General features: G+C 41.1%; 1 protein-coding gene across 7 annotated transcripts in view; it reads right to left on the bottom strand.

Annotated features, from left to right (window-relative positions):
- Nucleotides 1-23,170, bottom strand: part of wscd1a (WSC domain sialate O sulfotransferase 1a) — a 150,618-nt gene that overhangs the window by 110,851 nt on the left and 16,597 nt on the right. The window contains exon 1 of one of the 7 annotated variants that reach the window (XM_087977377.1): nucleotides 21,028-21,122. The exons of the other annotated variants lie outside the window; for them this stretch is intronic. The gene's annotated coding sequence lies outside the window, so the exon portion shown is untranslated. Of the gene's footprint in view, nucleotides 1-21,027; nucleotides 21,123-23,170 lie in introns of those variants that run through there. 7 annotated transcript variants of the gene reach the window in all.

Raw genomic sequence — 23,170 nt, 5'->3', positions numbered from 1 at the left:
ACTACACCAGGTTATAGTCCAACAGGTTTATTTGGAAGCACTAGCTTTTGGAGCACCGCTCCTTCTGAGGTGGTTGTCAACTAGACGAAGGAGCAGTGCTCTGAAAGTTTGAGCTTCCAAATAAACCTGTTGGACTATAACCTGGTACATAGTGTGATTTTTAACTTTATGCACCCCAGTCCAACACTGGCAGTTCCAAACCATGATTATCAAATGCCAATCATGAACTCACTTTTGTTCTTGGAAGAAGTGGTCAAATGTCCTGATATTTTCAGCATTTAGTCCTTATTTTTGTTAAAATCTGGATCCAAAATCCAATGGACAGAATGATGACATGAGAAAACAGCATCATCATTAGACTTATAGAATCCCTACAGTGTGGAAACAGGCCCTTCGGCCTAACAAGTCCACACCGACCATCTGAGTAACCCACCCAGACCCATTCCCCTACCCTATCTTTACCCCGGACTAAGGCACTTAACCTACATATCCCTGAACATTATGGACAATTTAGCATGGCCAATCCAACCAACCTGCACATCTTTGGATTGTGGGAGGAAACCAGAGCACACAGGAAACCCACACAGACACAGGGAGAATGTGTGTCTGTGAGGAGTTTGCGCAGTCACCCAAGGTTGGAATCAAACCTGGGTCCTTGGTGCTGTGAGGCAGCAGTGCTGACCACTCAGCCACTGTGCCGGCCAAACTTCAATCTTCCCCAAATACATCATACCTGCAATCAATGACCACTTTCACTGCTCCACTGAAAGCTGCACTTCACCATAAAAGTATGTTGCTAAGAATACTGGAAGAGATTCCTATCTGCTGATCAAATACAAAAAGAGAAAATGCTTTTTAATAATCATTGTTAATGTCTGCTGACCTCCCATCAGCTTTGTCTGCATACAAAACTGCAACATTTTCATTTAATTACACTAAAATGAAGATTGACTGTCCAAAGGTTTCTCTCATCCTGGAGGCATTTTGTTCTAGCCTATAAATAGGTTTTTATCTCTGAAAAGGTCAACTAAATGGTGCAGTACCTTCCTATCACTGAAATTTGTATTTAACTTTGTTACACTATTTTTCTCGCAATTTTATTTTCACGGTTGGTTTTCAATTCACGACAAGGAAACAGAGGCCCAGATCCTTTCTAGATTCCAATCCTGCCCTGCATCTTCAAAAGTCAACACTAACTTGAATAGAGGTGAGAAGAGATGGGACATTCCAATTGAAGTAGAAGTGCTAACGGCAGATGGCAATCATGATGGGAACTGCATAAGAAATTAGGACAATGTGGAGCTTCAGTACTCACAGAACTAGCCAAATGGCCAGGAAGACTGGACGTGACACTGTAGCAAAACCCCAGAATTATTCTTTTCCCCCTAGTTTAAACAATAGCTTTGCTGCTTCTCACATTGAATTCAATAAGAAGAAAGGTTGAGGGATCTAGTTTTCTCATTGGAGTGAAGGAGGATGAGAGGTGACTTGACAGAGGTGTACAAGATGTTGAGACGCATAGATAGAGTGGATAGCCAGAGACCTTTTCCCATGGCGGAAATGTCTATCATGATGGGGCATAATTTTAAAGATAATTGGAGGAAGGTTTAGGGGAGTTGTCAGAGGTTGGTTCTTTACTCAGAGTGGCGGGTGCGTGGAATGCACTGCCGGCAGTGGTAGTAGAGTCAGATACATTAGGAACATCGAAGTGAGTCTTGGATAGGCACATGGAAGTTAGTATGAAGAAGGGGATCTTAGTAGGATAAAAGGCCAACACAACATAGAGGGCTGATAGAACAGTACAGCACAGTACAGGCTATGTTCAAAAACAATGCAATAATGGGCACCATGCTTTTTGGGTTTGGCAAGTTCCAATTTGAAAACTGAACCCTAGCTCTCCCCAGGCGTTCATTAGAGGAGTTCATTGGAGGGAAGAGTGCCTTTCTATCCAATCATCCCTTTGAAGAATCTGTTACCGCCCAGAGACATAAAGGGTCTTATGACATACTCCAGGAATGCAAATTTTAATGTGCATCTTTAGCCCTGCTGAAATCTGAGCCTCATCATTCCCAATGGAAACCAGAATAAGAGATGCTCAAGGGGAGGTTAAAATACTGGCAGTGACTGACTCCAATCGCAATCTGTTCAAGTCAAGCTCAATTTATAAACACAGGTAACAAGGATGCCCCATGTCAACCTCCTGGGATGTTCCTTAAATACATCAAATAATGCCATCAGAGTTCAATCGATGAAGTTAACTGAAGTCATGGGGAGCAATGATACAGTCCTTGCTTGCTAAAGCCTGTTGAGATCGGAGTCAAGGATCAGAAGAGGCTCATCAGACTGGCCTTTAACTATCTTTGATTCTCTCCAATTCCTTGCAGGTTAGGAGAAGCAGTAGTATTGTATTTAAGAAAAAAAAACAAAACAGGCCAATAAAGCCAGTGTTTTTGGATCTAATTGCTTTGAAATCTTGACATTCTGTGTATAATCAGGGAAAGAGACAAATTCTTTTTAAATTGTTTATCATGTACTTTTCACAGCAATGCAAAATCATGATAAAAATACTGCATCAAATGCTTGCTAAGTACAGATATAACCGGAGATCAGTTAGCTCAGTTGGCTGGTTTGTGTAGTGATACCATCAGCATAGGTTCAATTCCTGCACCAGCTGGGGTCACTATGTAGAACTTTCCTTCACAACCTCTCCCCTTGCCGGAGGTGTGGTGACCCTCAGGTTAAACCACCAGTCATCTCTCTCTCTCTCTCTCTCTCCAATGAGAGAACAGTGCTTTGGGTGTACGACAACTTTACCTTTACAGATACAACTGAAGAATGGCATCATCTTAAATTTACTGGAGCTAGTGAGGAAATCCTGATACATTGTACCATGGTTACCAACATCTCCAAAAATACATTCTCTGATAGAAATGTAGATATTTAAGCATATTCCCCGATGCATGAAGCATTTCCTGCAATTTATGATTGCAACACATTAAATATTCTCTCCTTTGAAAAGCGGAGTGGAAACCTGCCTAGCAAAGTCTACCGTATTACATTTTTCAGAACCAGGCTTTTCACCCAGAATCCAATAACTCTGCCTTACTGTGCCAGACCCAATAAAAATCCCCACACAAGACCATTTTACTGTCTACAGTCAATAATATAAAGGAAGCTAAACATACAGCAGCATTTTTATTAAGTGCATGTTATTATTTTTCAGCTTATTCTGCACAGATATTATTACTAGCAATAAAAATCAGTCTTTTCAGTGGAACAGTCTGTTTTCCTTTTGTTGGCATGTAGCAGATCAATTCTCAACAATGTGCATTGTTCATTGTATTCCAAAATGGAATTATAAAGTAGTAAACAACCATTCAAAAAATACCAATTTCGACTCATCCATATTTACACCCAAAAGCTGCCTTTCTGACACCAGAGACACCACCCATTCCACAAGTCCTGCACATAACTGCTGGCATATTAAAATCAATAATGCATACAACTATCAGGTAAATGTCTCTCAATGATGTGCAGTGTTATCTAGAAAAAAAACAACTAGGCAACCCTCACATTTTCCATGGGCCACTTTAAAAATATGAAAGGTCTGACATTCGATAACTCAACAGCAGGCACAGAGACCATGACAACCAATAACAGGCAGTAATGGAAACACTGCCCTGCTTGTTAATTTAAATGATTGTGATTTGTAGCCAGTGCTAAGTACGCTGTTGACTGGCTGCATGCCTTGCACAGCAGACGAGCACTATTTAAAGTCAAATGTTTCTGTTAAAGAGGAAATGCAACAAGGCTGGAACAGGTACCAAAAGGGATTCTATAACTTAGTTAGACCACAGCTGGAGTACTGCCTACAGTTCCGGTCACCACACAATGGAATTTGATGTATCAGAGCAGATAGAGAGGAAATTCATCAGGATGTTGCCTGGGATGGAGTGCTTTAGATAGGAAGAGAAGCTGAATAAGCTCAGGTTGTTTTCTTTTCGAGCAGAGAAGGTTGGCGGGGGTAGGGATATGACAGAGGCATAGAAGATTACAAGGGGGCATTGACAGCGTTAGAAATGGGGAAAAGTGTTGTTATTGCAGATATAGAAAAAGCATACAGAAAAGGGGTACAACAAGAGAACTATTAACTCTGCAGGTATTTAGGGAACAGTATCTCTACTTTTCAGTGTATAATTGTGGTTAATTAAATACTAACTTTGGTGTGTAATTATTATAGCAAATAAGTTCTTTTTAAAAAGTGTTTTCAGCAAAAAGCTGAGATAACTGAAGTGCTTGGGCTATACAAAATGATACAAGTTAAAGAAATGTCCGAGGATGGAATGTACCAGCAGAATTGATGCAAAATGTTAAACCAGATCTTGAGGTACTGTCGACAAAATAATGTGTGTGTCAGCACTTACAGAGAGGAAGGTTGCCAACCTGGGGAAGGGGGCAATGGGCATGGAGCATAGATGGGCAGAGGCAAAATACTAAGAGAGATTGGGTAATGCAGGAGTCGAGAGGGGTGACCTCACGCAACTCAAAAGTATAACTGTGTAGTAGTTTGAATAATCATCACTTCAATTGCTCTCTGCAATTGGGGTCCTTTCTTGCAAGATTGTAGAATAAATTGTCTTGTTTCCAGCTTTGGTAGGCATAGAGATGTACAGCATGGAAACAGACCCTTCGGTCCAACCCGTCCATGCCCATCAGATATCCCAACCCAATCTAGTCCCACCTGCCAGCACCCAGCCCATATCCCTCCAAACCCTGCCTATTCATATACCCATCCAAATGCCTCTTAAATATTGCAATTGTACCAGCCTCCACCACATCCTCTGGCAGCTCATTCCATACATGTACCACGCTCTGCATGAAAAAGTTGCCAGAGGTCTCTTTTCTTGTCTAAATTTTATTGACTTTTATTTCTAACAGATTTGGGTGCTCGTCCTGGGATCCCAAGCTCCGGTCGCTCGGCAATTGTTGGGAAAACGGAGAAGGTGCACCTTGCTGATTTCGGCGGTCTTTAGTTTCCCTCTTTGCCGCGGCGACTCGGGCGAGCGAGATCCGGACTGAGAGACCCTGGAAAAAAGACAGGTTGAGACGCAGCATGTTTGGTCGGGTAACTCTTGTGCACAGGACCCGGGTAAGAAAAAGGTCTTAAATAAGTATTATCCGGGCGACGGGGGTAGGCAACAGTATTTGCTGCCATCACTGCGGGGCAGAGCACACTGACACGCAGTGGGTTTGGTCGGGTAACTCTTTTATACACAAAACCTGGGTAAGATATATATCTGTATATCTCTGGGCGACCGGGGCAAGCAACAGTTGTTGTTGCCATTGCTGTGGGACAGGGCACGCTGACACGTGGCGGCTTGGTCAGGTCAACTCTTGTGTATACAAGACCCGGGTATCCGGGCAGCCGGGATAGGTAGTGATAGTTGTCTGGGTAAGCAACGGGGTGGTTGCTGCCAGGTATTGCCGCGGGACGGGGCGCATTCGACCAAGTAACTCTTGTGCACAGACCAAGGTATGAAAACGGACCTTTAAGTATTGCCTTGGTGGTCGGGCACGTACGAGAAGTACAGGGAATTGGCAACACATAAATTAAGGTATTTAATTGGCTAAATTAATCTGATGAGTGAGGTGTCTACCTGATTCGACCACCCAGCCTTAGACCGGTTGTTAAGGGAAATCCCCCACGCGAAGGTCAGGACCCTGAAGTGGGTGTGGAAGAAGGTGACACCAGATCTCAGTAAGGTTAATTAAATTACATAAACAACTAATACTTGGCCGTTTCTTTACGTGTCGAAGGAGACATGAGGGGGATGTCCAAGGACCACATCCCAACGGACAGTCCTTTAGGAAAAATGTTGAGATTGGAAGTACAATCCTCGGACGCGAGGAAATGATAAAAAAGATAAAATGTCAATTGAAAACAGCCTTACAGTCAAAAGGAATCAGATTATTCTTCTTGTCAGAAGGGCTAGCAGCTGAAAGGCTACTGAGGGTACACTTTGTAACTAATTTATAGCCAGACATCCAGAAAAATATTCAAAACCTAGAGGAGTCGTTGTGGGAAGCTCAAAGTGTGTGTGTGTGTGTGAGTGAGAGAGAGTGAGAGAGAGTGAGAGAGAAAAAGAAAAGAGCTGTACAGCTAGTAGAAAGTTTAACCCTTTGTGATTCAGTCAGAATGCACATTTGTTTGTTGGTGATTGAATGTTCCCTGGAGCTTGAGATCCCGGACTGTTTTGAATCTGATTTCTATTATGGAAATTTTAACATGATTTCTTTTAAGGTTAAGGATTTTGCAAGATTATGAAATAAAATGTTAACTCCTGCTCTTTTTACAGGTCATGACTACCTTACTATTAGTTTCTAACTAATCTCTTTTATCCTTACATAAAAGCAATTTGTGGAGGACAGTTGAAGTCTCAGTTCAACATTAGATTGTAATAAATCAAAAAAAAAAGAAAATCCTATGGTTAAAATCGGTGACCTTGGATTCGGCCATTATTTGTGCATTAGAAATTTTTTTAACGACCTATAGCATTGTAATTGAGCAATGACTGGTCAGGACAACTTGAGAAAACTAATTTTGGATCAAGGGACTAAAACTGGGTAATTATAGTGGATTTCAATGTTGGGAACTGTATGCATTTTACATTTTTATGATTAAATACTGAATAAATGTATTTTTAATACACACACAAGTAAGATTCCTAAATGTATATTTAGGAACAGGCTTTAAAGTTAGACAAGCATAAGTTGATAAATTATATTTGAGATTACAGGGAGCAAGAAATATTGCAATATTTCTTTAAAAATCAAGGTCTAAAAAAAACATTGGGTAATAAAGAAAAAAGGACAAAACTAAAAAGAGAAGGAAACCAGAATAGTGGCGGGCAGCATGTTGAAAATAAAGGGAGGAGATGTTAAGGGGTCTGGTAGACAGGAACAAGGATCAAAGTGGAAACCCCCACAGGCGGGATGTTATTACTGTGGAAAGACAGGTCACTATAAGAGAGTGTCCTGATCCGAAAAGGAAGTAAAGGCAGTGCCATTTATGAACCTTGATGAAAAATAGGGGTGTCAGGAGTTCCTGCCCCCGGGGACCCACCAGGAACCCTTGATAAATTTAAAGGTGGGACCTTACAAAGAGGACGTAGTTTTCCTAGTCGATACGGGGACAGCAAGGTCATCCTTAAAGTTTAAACCAAAGGGAGTGGGAATGAAAAAGCTAATTGGATTATGGTGACAGTTTCTGAAAATGGTGCTATGGAATCTGTTGAGGTTCTTAAAAATGAATGTGCTCGAGCAAAAACAATTACAGAAACAGAGTGAGAATTCGCAAGTGACTGGTAAACAAACAGAACTGCGTGATTACAGTTTTAGTCACTTGTTGCGTTTCCACCCTGAATTATATAATATATATAATTAATATTTATAATAAATCAATTGTGTTAGCCTGAATCAATATTAATTGGCAGGATTCCTTCACACATTCTCAGTGACCTGTCATATTGATTCATGGTTAATTTAAAACATGACTGCATTAATTCATTGTTAATTAAAGAATGGAAAGATACATTACTGACCAGAGTGTGTGCAGGCAGTGGTAGCAACCAGTCTTGTTGGTAGAGGAGAGTCGGAAACTTACTTTTGGGGGAGCCTTAATAGTCAGCACCCCACATCAGGTATGGACCATACTAAATCAGAAAGCAGGACAATGGCTCACAGACTCTCGGATCTTGAAATATGAGACAATCTTAATAGAACTGGATGACCTTGTGTTAGTCACAGACAGTTGCTTGAATCCAGCTGCATTTCTGTGGCAGAGAGAGGGGGGTGGCCCTTGGCAATCCAGAACATGACTGCCTTGATATTACTGAATATCAGACTAAAGTGTGAATTAATTTAAGAGAATTACCATTGCATGCGGGAGGTCGGTTGTTTATCAACGGGTCCTCCCGGATGATTGAGGATAAAAGGCACAATGGATATGCTGTAGTAGACGGGATAGAGGGAAGCGTTATCAAGGCTGAAAGACTGCCCAACGGCTGGTCAGCCCAAACTTGTGAACTCTATGCCCTAGAAAGAGCTCTCAGAACCTTAGAAAACAAAAAGAAAAAGGAACAATATGTACAGACTCCAAATATGCGTTTGGAGTGCACATACCTTCGAAAAAAAAATTGGCAAGAAAGAGGAGTGATAAATAGCAGAGAGGAAAAGAACTAACTCATGAGGAATTGATAAAACAAGTGCTGGAATCCCTATTACTCCCCAGAGAAATAGCGATAGTTCATATAAACGGACATCAGAAGGGGAATGAACCGGAAGTAAGAGGAAATAGACTGGTCGAAGTGGTAATTAAAGAAGCGACCCTGAATCCACAAGGAGCAGTGATATATTCCCTAATACCTACAATTTCAGATCTTCAGGGTGCCCCGTTGTTTACTGCAAAGGGGGAAAAGGGACTAAAAGATTTAGGAGCTGCAAAGACAGCAGATGGAGCAGCCTTATAGGAGTTAGTACCTCCCATCAAGTCAGAACTGTGTTAAACCAAACAGCAGGGAGATGGTTGATGAGGCCATCCTGATGGAAGAAGATGACCTGGTGTTAGCAACAGACTCCTGTCTAAACCTAGCTACCTTCTTATGGAAGGGAGAACCTCTAGACAAATGAGAATTAGAACATGACTGTTCAGATATCATGGATATCAAACCAAAGTTAGACAGAACCTGAGAGATCTACCTTTACATGACGGGGATAGATTGTTTATAGATGGATCATCGAGAGTAGTGGAAGGAAAAAGACACAATGGATATGCAGTAACAAAAACCAAACAGTGGAGGCAGACCGGCTGCCAAACACATGGTCAGCCCAGACCTATGAATTGTACGCATTAAGTCAAGCTTTAAAACACTTAGAGAATCAGGATGGGACAATTTACACTGATTCTAAGTATGTATAAAATAATAAGGGAAGGGCTCAAGGGAGGAAGGAACCCAGGAGTGAGACCCTTCCAAAGTATACAGGTGGATTACACCGAACTACCCCCAGTGGGAAAACAGTACCTGCTGGTCTTAGTAGACCACTTAAACGGGTGGGTGGAAGCTTTCCCAATGTCATTAGCCACCTCAAAAGGAGTGGTGAAAACCCTCCTTGAACATATCATCCCACGATATGGGATAGTGGAAAGTATAGATTCAGACCAAGGTAGCCATTTTACTTCCAAGATTCTACAAGTAGTAATGGCAAGAATTCCACACCTCCTTGGCACTCACCCTCCTCTGGGCGGGTGGAACGAATGAATCACATCTTAAAAAAGCAATTATCTAAGCTCGTCCTAGAGACTCGATTACCATGGACAAAATGTTTACCTATCGCTTTGCTACGCATTAGGACTGTTCCTAGACATGATATAGGCCTCTCTCCTTATAAGATAATGTTTGGATTACCTTTCTTGGGTGGAAGAGGGGAATTACCAACTGTAGAGTTCAATGATAAGTTTTTAAAGAACTATATTGTGGCACTCGGCTCTTCTTTGTCTGTCCTTAGGAAGAAGGGTCTGTTGACCCAGATACCTCCACTTGAGTTCGACAACCGGGTGATTGGGTCCTGATCAAGACCTGGAAAGATACCAAACTCCACCCGAGCTGGGAGGGACCATTCCTAACCCTCCTGACTACTGAGACAGCTATCCGGACTGCTGAGAAAGGGTGGAGTCATCACACTCGCATCAAAGGTCCTGTGAACGCCCCATTGGCGGAGTGGCATGCTCATCCTACAGACAACCCTCTGAAAGTTAAGCTGAGAAAGAGGGAATGAACTAAAGAGAAAAGACTCTTAATGTTTGATGATATATTTTGTATTGATTGTAAGGGTTGCGTGGACTTACCTCTCCCTGGCGCCTATAAGATTAAGATAGGGTGATAGGCAGGGTTCAGAGATGGGTGGGTACTGGTATAGTATTATGACATTAGTAGTACTAACTGTTCAAGGAAGCAGGAAAAATCACTTCACTACACTACGCCAAACAAGAGGGACTTGCCGACTGTTGGGTCTATGCAGAGATCCCACACCATGGCGAATCTGGGATCCCCATCTCAGTAATACCACTCACCAAAAGAGAAATGTACAATGTACAACAATTTGACTCGGGCTTAAATAATACAAAGTGGAATCTGAAAGGAGTAAATATAACTTTGCGGGATGGTTCCCAAGGCCAGCCCTGAAAACCCAGGGTGTTATCGATAGCCTTAGAATTTCCCCACCAAAAGGAGCAGCGAATACCACCCGTTTCTGTAATCAGAATGACGCCGCACCCTTCCAATTAGGAAAATCATCTTGCGTCCATACCAACCAAGCCACTGACATGAACACTCCCCAAGTATTGGACGGGACATATTGGGTATATGGTCTGAAGACCTATTCATTTATTCCCAGGGAAAAATACATTTGTGTGACCGAATGCGTGGAAATAAATGCATGTAATGAAATTGATGAAGCATTGCCTTAAAACAAGAAAGGCTAGAGTGGTTGCTGTTACCTTGCTTATATAGTCCCTCACCTCCAAATAGAAAAACATGAGCCCAACCTAAGAAGGGGGGGGGGGATAAGACGCAGGACCCGAGAGGTCCCTGAAGGAGACAATCTGCTGTGGACACTACTCCCAAACTACAGCACTGCAAGGGCAAGGGTGGAAATACAGAAACTGGCGGCTGCCCTTGAAAATTTAATTAATGATACCACTAGCGCAATGGGAGAAACTCAAACCCAGAAATCAGCCATAACCACCGAAATGATAGCAACAAGACTAACAACTTTACAGAATCGAATGGCTTTAGACTATCTCTTGGCCGAAAAAAGGGCGAACTTATGCGCTGATTGGTAAAGAATGCTGCACCTTCATCTCAGACACCACTTCCATTGTGGAAGATAAGGCAGAAATAGTAAAGAAAAAGATAAGAGAAATTGCGGATGAACTCCAAAAAGATGAAAGATGGGGATGGGGTGACTAGAGACTGACCGGTTGGGGGAAATGGTTAGCTAATTTAGGCATATATGTATTACTAATAATTGTAGGTTTACTGATTGAATTCAATGTGTTAAAATGGATAATGACTAAGCTGGTAATGTCTTTGGGAGGACAACAATACAAGTGCAAGGAAGAGAGAGTAGCAGATTACTCCTGGAGTTTGAAAACGACAGACTTAGAAGGACAGAAATGGCAAGATTGTGAACCTCTGTACCGTAGAGTGACAAGAGGGCAGAAAATAAAATTGCAATAACAGCAAATGGTAAAAGAAAAGAAATGGGGGAGTTGTTAGAAATGGGGAAAAGTGTTGTTTTTGCAGATATAGAAAAAAACATACAGAAAAGGGGTACAACAAGAGAACTGTTAACTCTGCAGGTATTTAGGGAAGAGTATCTCTACTTTTCAGTGTATAATTGTGGTTAATTAAATACTAACTTTGGTGTGTAATTATTATAGCAAATGAGTTCTTTTTAAAAATTATGTTTTCAGCAAAAAGCTGAGATAACCGAAATGCTTGGGCTATACAAAATGATGCAAGTTAATGAAATGTCCGAGGATGGAATGTACCAGCAGAATTGATACAAAATGTTAAACCAGATCTTGATGTACTGTCGACAAAATAATGTATGTCAGCACTTACAGAGAGGAAGGTTGCCAACCTAGGGAAGGGGGCAATGGGTGTGGAGCATAGATGGGCAGAGGCAAAATACTAAGAGATTGGGTAAGGCTTGAGTCGGGAGGGGTGACCTCACACAGCTCAAAAGTATAACTGTGTAGTAGTTTGAATAATCATCATTTCAATTGCTCTCTGCAATTGGGGTCCTTTCTTGCAAGATCATAGAATAAATTGTCTTGTTTCCAGCTTTGGTGGTCTCATCTAAGTTTTATTGAATTTTGTTTCTAACAACAAGGTGGATTGGAAGCAGCCATTCAGTCAAAAGGGCAGTAAAAAGGGGATAAACTTTTAAAGGGTAGAAGGCAGGTAGCTGAGAGAGGATTGGAAGAACTTTTTTTTTCCATCCAGAGAGTGATGGGAATCTGGAATGTGATGCCTAAAAAAGGTAGGAGGTGGAAAATTCACTCAATTTTTAAAATATTACTTAAAATGTCATAATATTCAAGGCTATTTGCATAGTTCAAGAATGTGGTGCTAGTGTAGATTTAGCAGTTTTGACAGTGCGTACTGGATGAGCCAAATGGCAGCTTCTGCACTGTATGATTGTATGATAACGGATTGCAGCTTAAAAAAAATGCACAAGATTGGGACCATACTGCCGAGAGAGGATTTTATTACTTTGGCTGCTCTGGATGTCTTAGTGTAGGTAGGAGGGAGGATAAGTAATGTAATTTGGCACTGGGGATAGAGAAACTTAAATTTATTTTTCGCTATATTCAGAATTCATCTGTGGCACCCACAGAGTCACATGCATGCAGTCAAGAGATCCCACACCATGGGTATTTCTGCAATATTGGTGAAGCTATAATGTTCACTCTGCCTAAAAGAAAACAGCATTAGATGTATTGAGTTCTGCTCAAAGAGAGTGTCTTAGGGAACTCTGCATTAAACCAGTGGATGCCAAACTGCAAATATAAAACATCACCTTCACTTGTGCATATGGCACCCTTAGCTTGCATTGTGGCAGATGTGGCTGTAACTGGCAGATTCAATGAAGAAATCTTTTGTCAAGAAGAGACATCTGATATATTGTGCTCAATGAGGATCAGATAGAAAAATTGCTCATTCCAGTGGATGAGACCTAGTGGATAGGACTTCCCATTGAGAGTCCTTCTCCTCTTCCTCTCTTCTCCAGTAGCTTGTTCTGCTCATTCTCTCTGATCAAGAGAAATACAAACTGCTCTACCACATCTGACAGCAAGTGTTGTTTTGCAGATCGATACTAGAAGTCAGGACAAAGTCCTAACCTACAAAGTATAGACTCAGTATAGACTTCATGAATTTTGAACAATTCCAGAAATACTTTTACATATGAAGCAAGAGAGCAGAATAAAAAATATTAACCTGAAAAGAAGTGGTTGATACTTTTGAAAGAATACTGTATTTGTTATGAAAGGAAACTTGCTAGAGTGTTGAGCATAAAATTAACAAATTAAACTGCCTGTTCTCCATATTTCTGCAGATGCTCACTGCATGCATGTATATATCCTCACACAAATGATGCCTGGTTTCGTTGGCATCAGAGTTCCATTTGAGGCAAACAGTACTCAGGGTCAAACAACCAGGTTGCTATGGAGTCAAAGTTTGCAGCCTGAGATGTAAATGGCCAGAACTGGATCAAAGAGTACAATAAATAAAAGGGAAACCTCTATGTTACATCAAAACATCTGTAATTGCATTTGTTTTAAATTGATTTTGATTGAGGTCTCTTTCAGGTATAATACTGTTACCTGTTATGGGAGATATATCAGAGCGTGGTTCTTTACAATTTGTCTATCCATGTTGGAGGATTCATGACTGTCCACATACTTTCACATTTAGTTTTTTTAATTACTTGGGGAATAGCCCCACTACATTTTTAACTATAAAGGAAAAAGCCAAAACAAGTTGAAGATGTTCATTTTCATTTTTTTTGCTATTGATGCAAACCAGTGTTTTCAGCTTAAACTGCAACTGTAACATAATACTCTTCTAAAGCTACTGATCATACTTCCCTCTAATAATCTGACAAAATTACCTTCTCTCCTAAAAAGTGTTGCATTATCCTGCTGTGAAGTTTTAAATCACATTTAAATTTAACTGCAAATATATTTTAAGCACCTGAAAGGAAACTTATTCATCACATCCAGAAGGATGACATTCAGTCCTGATAAAGCAACTCACCTGGCCCCACAGACACCCATTTCACCTCACGGTTCTAAAAACAAAGTCATGATTATAGAAGTCTCTGGGGTTAATGTTTTAGGTCAAGAATATTAAGTGTCTAGTCTTGCCATACAAAAAACATCCTTCAGTTCATGTAAATTGGGGAGCATTTATGATAACAGAACAATATCTGTTGGAGGAAGTATATTCAATTGGATGAATGATCAAAAAACATTCATTCCTTTCTCTATTTTTAGTTAACTATTAGCAGCTCAGGACCAAATGTTTATCATTATTCTGTCTTTGTTAAATTGCATTAGTGTTGCTAATAGTGATGAAAATGCAACCAAGCAGCATCCAAACAGGATTCCAATTAATGTTGCTAAGGAATTTTATGGAATGTTTTACAGAAACACATTTATTGCAAATCTATGGATCACTGTCATGGTCGGGCCTTTCTCTGACCCTCACTAGAGACTACGGAACAAAATACTGGCAGGCAACAACAACTTGCATTTGTTTGCCATCCTCTCCGGGTAATTTTTAGAGCTCTTCCGATCAGTTATTGGGCCTCCAGATGAACATAATTGGGAAATCGTACTTCCATGGGATGAATAAGGTTTCTGCCAAAGGTACCACTCAAGAGAAATCCTTAAATTTTTGTAAACCACCACAGTGAAAACAGAAATCATTAACGTGTCGGTGGCTCAGTGGTTAGCACTGCAGCCTCACAGTACCAGGGTCCCAGGTTCGTTCCCAAGGTGACTGTCTGTGTGGAGTTTGTACATTCTTCCTGTGACTGCGTGGGTTTCCTCCGGGTGCTCCGGTTTCCTCCCACAGTCCAAAAGATGTGCAGGTCAGGTGATTTGGCCATGCTAAATTGCCCATAGTGCATTAGTCAAGGGGAAATGGGTCTGGATGGGTTGCCCTTCGGTGGGTCGGTGTGGACTGGTTGGGCCGAAGGGCCTGTTTCCACACTGTAGGGAATCTAATCTATAACTGTAATACACATACCATCTGTAAATGCGATGTTCAATGTTCAACATCACAACATTATTTTAGCAGCTAATGTAAGCAATGTACCTGTCATGCATACCAAAAAGGATGGTGAAGTTTTAATATTAGTACTACTGATTTTTTGGCCTCCACTTCTCTCACTTCATGTGCTCAGTTACATCTCACTTCAATATTTCCCAAACTGGACCTTCATCACAATGACCACGATACAGCACCAACAACTCATTCACCCATCCCTTACGTTAGGCCTTTCTCACCAACACACAATAAATGAACAGCCTGTCTCCCATATTCGCCTTGTGGTTACTAATACTGGTGCCTTGTTTGGCAATGTTTTGATTCAAAACTCTCCATCATCTCCTCACTCCCTATTCTCATACCCCTCCCCAGCTGTAGGATCATCGAAGATCTCTATATTCCTCACATGCTGGCCTTTTACTCATCCTCAGTTCTGTACCTTTCACCATGGGTGGCCATTGAGTCATAGAGATGTACAGCACAGAAACAGACCCTTCAGTCCAACTCGTCCATGCCGACCAGATATCTGAAATTAACGCAGTTCCATTTGCCAGCATTTGGCCCATATCACTCTAAACCATTCATATCATATACCCATCCAGATGCCTTAAAATGTTGTAACTATCCAAGCTGCCACCTTCCTCTGGTAGCTCATTCCTCACATGTTTTCATATAAAGGGTGATACATTTCCCCTTATGGCCCTTTTAAATCTTTCCTCCCCCCCAGGGAAAGGTCCTTGGCTATCTATGCCCCTTATTTACCCTATCCACGCCCCTTATTTTATAAACTTCTAAGGTCACCCCTCAGCCTCCAATTCTCCAGGGAAAATATTCCCAGCCTAATCAACCTCTCCCTGTAGCTCAAATCCTCCAACCTTGGCAATATTCTTTTAAATCTTTTCTGAACCCTTTCATGTTTCAGAACATCTTTCCTATTGCAGGGAGACTAGAATTGCATGGAGGATTCCAAAAACAGTCTCACCAATATCCTGTACAGCCGCGACATGACCTCCTAACTCCTATACTCAATGCTCTGACCAATAAAGGCAAGTGTACCAAACACCTCTTTCACTATCCTGCCAGGCTTTGAGCTATGCAGATTCTAAAAGTGTTACCTTTCCTAAACCTCTTCACTTCTCTCATCTCCATTAACTATCTCTTTAAAACCTAACTCATTGTAAGCCTAATTGTGTTATATGTACCAATCAAGTTTTGTCTTTTCCCTGGAGTGTCAAAGGCTGAGGGGTGGCCTTATCGAGGTCTGTAAAATCATGAGGGGCATGGATAGGGTAAATAGAGAAAAAGGTCTTTTCTGCAGGGTAGGGGAGTCCAAAACTAGAGGGCATAGGTTTAAGGTGAGAGGGGAAAGACTTAAAAGGGGTACCAGAGGGGCAACTTCTTTTCACAAAAGGTGAAAAGGAACAAGCTGCCAGAGGGAGAGTTGGGTACAGTTACAACATTTAACAAGGCATTGGACAAGTACATGAACAGGAAAGGTTTAGAGGAATAAGGCCAAACACAGGTAAACGGGACTAGTTCAGTTTCAGGATCCTGGTTGGCATGGACAAGTTGAGCCTAAGGCTGATTGACTATGACTGTCCTCTCAATCATCTTGGAACATTAAAAATGAATTACTGTAAGAGGCACTATAAAAAAATACAAGGTCGTCATTGCCCACTTGCTTACTGTGACATTCTAGTTACTATGCTCCACCACAGACAGCTGTCATAGCTTTCAGGTCAGCTACCACCTCGAACTCACTCACCAAGACTTCTTCCTTTGTCATTCACTCATCCAAAAGATTAGATTCCCTACAGTGCGGAAACAGGCCCTTCGGCCCAACAAGTCCACACCGACCCTCCAAAGAGTAACCCACCCAGACCCATTCCCCTACTCATGCACCTAACACTACAGGTGATTTAGCATGGCCAATTCACCCGACCTGCACATCTCTGGACTGTGGGAGGAAACCGGAGCACCCGGAGGAAACCCACGCAGACACGGGGAGAATGTGCAAACTCCACACATACACAGTCACCAGAGGCAGGAATAGAACCTGGATCCCTGGTGCTGCGAGGCAGCAGTGTTAACCACTGAGTCACCGTACCACACCACATGATATTCATTCCTCTGACATAGGAAATGACTGCTGGCCAAATATCACTGCTACAACCACACCACGGTTCCTCCACCAGCAGCAAATCCACCACCCTTGCACCTTACATAAATCACAACACCCCGCTGAAAAAGAAATGGGGTCCACTACAATGCTTCCCTCCACAATGAGGGCAGCATCTAGGCATGGCCTCTCCTCCTTTCCGGAGAAGCGGTTTTCTAGTCATCACCCTCCTGTCAATCTATGAGTAATCATTCAAACTTCTTTGAGTCCTTTATGTTATGCGCATCCTCCTCCAATGCATCCCTTCTTTAGTTCGGACTCCTGTCTAATTCCACTTCCTGTAAAGTCATCCCCCATGTTCCTCACTTTCTCCTTTCTCTCTTGCATCCTAGTCTTCCATCCTGTTCACTTGTGTTCTTCTCCCCTCTCTCACCTAACAGAACTCTCGCACTCCAACATCATCTATCTTCTTCCATTCCTTCTGTGTTCCAATCCGCTTTCCAGTTTTCATCCTCTCTGACCCTACAGTATCAAAGCAGGCTATTCGGCCAATCGAGTCTGAAGAGCATCCCACCCAAACCCACTCCCTGCCCCAATCCTGTAACCCTGCGTTTCCCCAAGGCTAACCTACCCAGTCTGCATGTCGATGGTCAATCCACCCAACTTGCACATCTTTGGAATGTGGAAGGAAACTGGAGCACGCAGAGCAAACCCATACTAACACGGGGAGAATGTGCAAACTCTACACAGACAGTTGTTTGAGGGTGGAATCCAAACCAGGTCTTTGGTGCTGCGAGGCAGCAGCACTAACCACTGAGTAACCATGCTGTCCCCTCTTACCTGCACTATTTTCCTGATTTTCCCTCACCCATCAGCATTCTCTAATCCAGCCTTACTTCCTTCACAACTCCCCAAGTGCAATACAATGAAAATGCACTAGTTAATCCAAACATTTGAAATTACAAACACCACAAAATCAGTATTCTGCATCACCAAGTAAATTCAGAATGGTCTTCATACTTTGCTGCTTAAATTACATTTTTAAATGTCAAAATTAGTATTGGTAAAATAACACAGGTAAAACTTAGCGCACACAAATCTATTTAGGATCAGTGTGGGAAAAATATGATTTAATTCTTGGAACAAAGAAAAAAAACCAATTTTGAAAATAACAAAATCCCATTTAAACAAATTGATAAATTTGTCAGCTAATGACCAGACACTTAGGCAGAGCAGTAGCGTCCTAAATCTGGGCCAGAAGTTCAGGATTGAAGTCCTGCCTGTTCCAGACAAATGTCTGAACAGGTTGTTTCAGAATGCCAACAACCAGCTTCCTTTCCCACTCAACATCAATCATTCTTCCACATCCATTGCAATGAGAAGCTTCAGAAATGATAATTGCTTAATGCAGAAGATAATAAAATCTGATTGGAGTACCAATGTAAATTAATAGTCTTTCTTTTAATTGAGAAAAATAGTACTAAATGGAGATTCTTCTTTATAATGGCATGGACACATCTTAGTCAGATATTTGTATAATTAACCTTCAAAGGTCCAAACTCACTTCAATGATTCCAGCATCATTATCATATCTGACAGTTCAATGTATTAATGAGGAAGATGTTGCTGCTTAAAATGAAAAATTTAAACTGAGAGCCTAACGGACCTCAGATACATATATGTATATACAGATTATTATATGTAAAGTTGCTATTTGAACAAGTACAGTAGTGTTCTTCCATTGTCCTTCTCAACAATTATGCCTTAACCAACATCATAAAAACATAATCTGGTACTTTATTTCATTGCTTTTTGTTGGATCTTGCTTTGCCCAAATTAGAGTTTGTTTTACACACATTACAAAGTGGCTGCAGTTTAAATGTAGTTCATTAGCAATGAAGCACTGTGGCTTCTTTAGAATGTGAATGAATGAAGCTATAAATTATCTATTTCCCTCATGATTTCTCCCTGTAGTCATTCTAACTTAAGAGCTAATTCAGTCTTGCATAAAATCAGATTGTTTCATATTTTTGGAGGGAGCACTGAGTAATAATTCATAGAATAACAGAGTATAAATCCTGTATAATTGATGACAGTTAAGATACCCAGAGAAATTTAGTTTATCCAGATATCTACAAGGAATCAACTACATTACTACAAACTGGTGGGACCCCATAAAAACAAGCCATCACATACAAAGTGATTGTTTTTAAAATGCTAATTCTATTTAAATTGGATTTTAATAGAAAATATGTTTGATAAAAGCACCTATTATTATGATTATTGTATGTGATGGGAGAAGAATTTGACCAGCTAATTCATTTCAGGTTGTCTGTATCTCTATAAATCATTACTGTCCCTATGTGTGTTAGCAGTACTAAATTCCTGAAATAAATACTTGGTAGTATAGACCTTCAATGTTTCTAAATGAAAACTAGATGTCAAAGCTGTTTATTTTGCACTGAAGAGTCGGGGGCGGGGCGGAAAAAAAAGAGAGAGAGAGAGAGAAAACTGGTTGGGCCATAATTAGCATGGAGATGCAAGAGGAACAGTTAATTGTCAATCTGATTTCTCAGACCAAGCAAAGAGATGTTGATTGGCCATGGTACAAGTTAATGAATAATAACTCCCAAGTGGTTGAAGCACTCTGGTTCTATTTAGGAAATGATTTGCTTTAGTGTGAGGCCCTATAGCTTATTTATATCTACACACAATTTTACATTACCTGTCATAATGGAACATTTCATCGGATTTTCTATTTCCCTTTTGAGTGGAGTTGCTGACTGCTGGAACGTAAAAGGCCACTGACCCATCAAATCCATTATCTCTAAGACTCTAAACGTGGTCTACAGCACAGTAAAAAGGCCGTTCAGCCCATCATATCTGTATGATTCAAAAAAAAACCACCTAACTGTTCTTATTTCATTTTCCAGCAGTTGACCTATAGTCTTGTATACCTTGGCATCACAAGTGCATATCTAATACTTCTTAAAATGTAATGAGGATGAGGATTTCTGCCTCTACCATCCTCACAGGCAGTGAACTCCAGACTCCCACGACCATCTGGATGAAAAAAAAGTATTTATTTTTAAAAACTTAAAGCTTGTCTAAACCTTCTGTCCCAGTCACTGGCCATCAGGGAGAAAAACTATCTTCCTGTCGACCCAATGTTCCTCATCATTTTATACATCACAATCGTATACCCTGTCAAATCTCCTCTGCTCCAAGGAAAACAACCTCAATCTGTCCGATCTTTCTTCATACTGAAAATCGCCAGCCCAGACAACATCCTGGTGAATCTGCTCTACGCCCTCTCCAGTGCTGTCACATCCCTTTTATAAGGTGAATTACAGAGCCACAATTTAGTCCACCTTAGACTGCTCTATTGACAGCCCTGGAGCGAGAACTATCCATAAGTACAAAAAGCAATTGGAAAAAATTGTAATATTCACCCTTCCCAATATCACCACTGCTTAACTTTTATCTTACAGACCTCCATAGATAATATCCCCAAATCCCAGTCTAGAACAACATAGGAAATACACACCATGTACATAAGGATGTTTTTTTTCCTCTAAAGCAAAAGAAAAACTGAAACAGTGAGTAATAAAAAAATGAACACCTAATAACAAGTGCAATGTCTGGTGTAATTATAGTAATTATTCAGTTTTAGATATTCAATTGTTATAAATATATAGTGAGAAGAAAGGAGATACTTTACTCTGTGGTAAGTATAACAGAATCAGAATGTTCTTATAACTCTACATGGAGGCAAAATGCTAACAGCAGTGCCATCCAGTTATTATTCCATAAACAGCAGCTAGAAGTTAGAAGTCCAGCATACAGGTGGGTGACAGTGGTTAGCACTGCTGCTTCAAGGGACCAGGGTTCAATTCCACCATAGGGACACTGTGCAAACTCCACAAAGTCATTTTCCCTGTGTCTGCACGGGCTTCCTCCCGCAATCCAAAGATGTGCAGGTTAAGTGGATTGGCCGTGCTAAATTACCTATTGTGTCCAGGGATGTGCAGGTGAGGTCGATCAGACATAGTAGAAGTGGAGTCACAGGTATACAGGGTAGTGAAAAACACATTTGGTATGCTTGCTTTTATTGGTCAGTACATTGAGTACAGGAGTTGGGAGATCACATTGCAGCTGTACAAGGCATTGGCGAGACTGCTTTTAGAATACTCCATGCAATTCTGGTCCCCCTGCAATAGGAAAGATGTTGTTAAACTTGAAAGGGTTCAGAAAAAGATTTACATGGATGTTGCCAGGGTTTTTGAGGGTTTCAGCTATAGGGAGAGGCCGAATAGGCTGGGGCTGCTTTCCCCTGGAGTGTCAGAGGCTGAGGAGTAACTTTATAGAAGTTTATAAAATCATGAGGGGCACGGATAGGGTTAATAACCAAGGTCTCTTCCCCAGGGTAGATTTAAAGTGAGAAGGAAAGATTTAAAAAAGGGACTTGAGGGGCAACTTTTTCACGCAAAGGGTAGTACGTGTATGGAATGAGCTGCCAGAGGAAGTGGTGGAGGCTGGTACAATTACAGAATTTAAAAAGCATCTGGATGGGTATATAAATAGAAAGGGTTTAGAGGGATATGGGCCAAATGCTGGCAAATGGGACTAGATTTAATTCATGCTATCTGATCAGCATGGATGAGTTGGACTATGACTCTGTAAATGCAGGGTTATGAGAATAGGGGGGGGTGAGTCTGTGTGGGATGCTCTTCAGAGGGTCAGGATGGACTTGATGGGTTGATTGTCCTGTTTCACACTGTAGGGAATGTTATGTTTCTGATTGAATGCCCAAAAATTAGGAAGTGACTGGAGAACAGAGAGAAAAAAAGATGGTGTTAACCCTTTGAGATCCTCCATTGCTTGTCTCTGATCTGAGAGACACAGGGGAAAATGGTCCTTGTCCTATTTCTTTTGGTTGGTAGTGGAGGAGGAAGAGACTGGAGCTACCAGGACATTCTTGCTGTATTCAGTGTCAATGTGAATGCTAGCATGCTCTGCTCCAGGCAGCTCTCCTCCTGAGTAATCTAAAGGGAGGAAAATTCCACAAAGGTTTCTCTGATGCCTCCCTTTGCTTTTCCCTACAACAGGAGAAAGTGAGGTCTGCAGATGCTGGAGATCAGAGCTGAAAATGTGTTGCTGGAAAAGCGCAGCAGGTCAGGCAGCATCCAGGGAACAGGAGAATCGACGTTTCGGGCATAATTCCTGAAGAAGGGCTTATGCCCGAAACGTCGATTCTCCTGTTCCCTGGATGCTGCCTGACCTGCTGTGCTGTTCCAGCAACACATTTTCAGTTTTTCCCTACAACAGGTGAATGTTCCCTGAATGCAAAGCAATGGAAATGTTTGTCCTGTTTTTATTAAGTTTCATTGCTATTTTTAAATGAAATACCATTACATTTTGTCTGCACAGCAAGAGGATCATGAACTAAGATATTGAATTTGCTTAATTTCTAAGTTTATTTTGCTGTAGACACCAAACACTAAGATTCTTAATGCATTTTAAGCCTACATTTTAAAACTTAATCCTGTACTTCTCTGTATTCTCATGTTCTATTTTTAAATATGGGTCTCACAGAGAATAGCAGGAATGATTTACTGCTGAGTTAAATGATAGGTTCTGTTTTTTTCAGAAAAACCACTTGTTATGATACAACATCCTTCAGACTTCATACCATAGAACAGGGTATATGCTATAGTGGTACTAGCTTCTACTCGATATTTTTTGCTTTCCAAGCCAACAATGTAGAAGGGCTCTGAACCGCATGCTTGCTCAAACGTATCACTGTCACTGCCCACTGTCACTCAACCAATTCGGTGTCCCTGCCCATCCGTATTTAAGATACAATAATCTATGTGTACATGGAACATGAAACTCAATGACAGGTTTGAATCACTTCCTGATTACTTTCTTTAAGCATTGAGTTGACGTCAACTAGCAATAATCCTTAATTATTTTGGTCTCTTTTTAGCAGTGTTTAATGCGCTGACTGATATTAATGACCTATGTTAATACAGTCAGCATTGCTGTCATCACTGCTGTTGTTTTGCGCTTCATGCCCAGATTGCAAAACAGACAACCTAGTTATTAATCCAAAATGGAGTTTGTTTGTTATGTCCCAGTTAGTATGCAG

The sequence above is a fragment of the Chiloscyllium plagiosum genome, unplaced genomic scaffold (assembly GCF_037043375.1).
Source record: "Chiloscyllium plagiosum isolate Xiang-an unplaced genomic scaffold, Cpla_swu_hap1 HiC_scaffold_31, whole genome shotgun sequence".
NCBI lineage: Eukaryota > Metazoa > Chordata > Chondrichthyes > Orectolobiformes > Hemiscylliidae > Chiloscyllium > Chiloscyllium plagiosum.
Note: the sequence above shows the minus strand (reverse complement) of the source record. Positions and strands in the feature narration are given on the sequence as shown.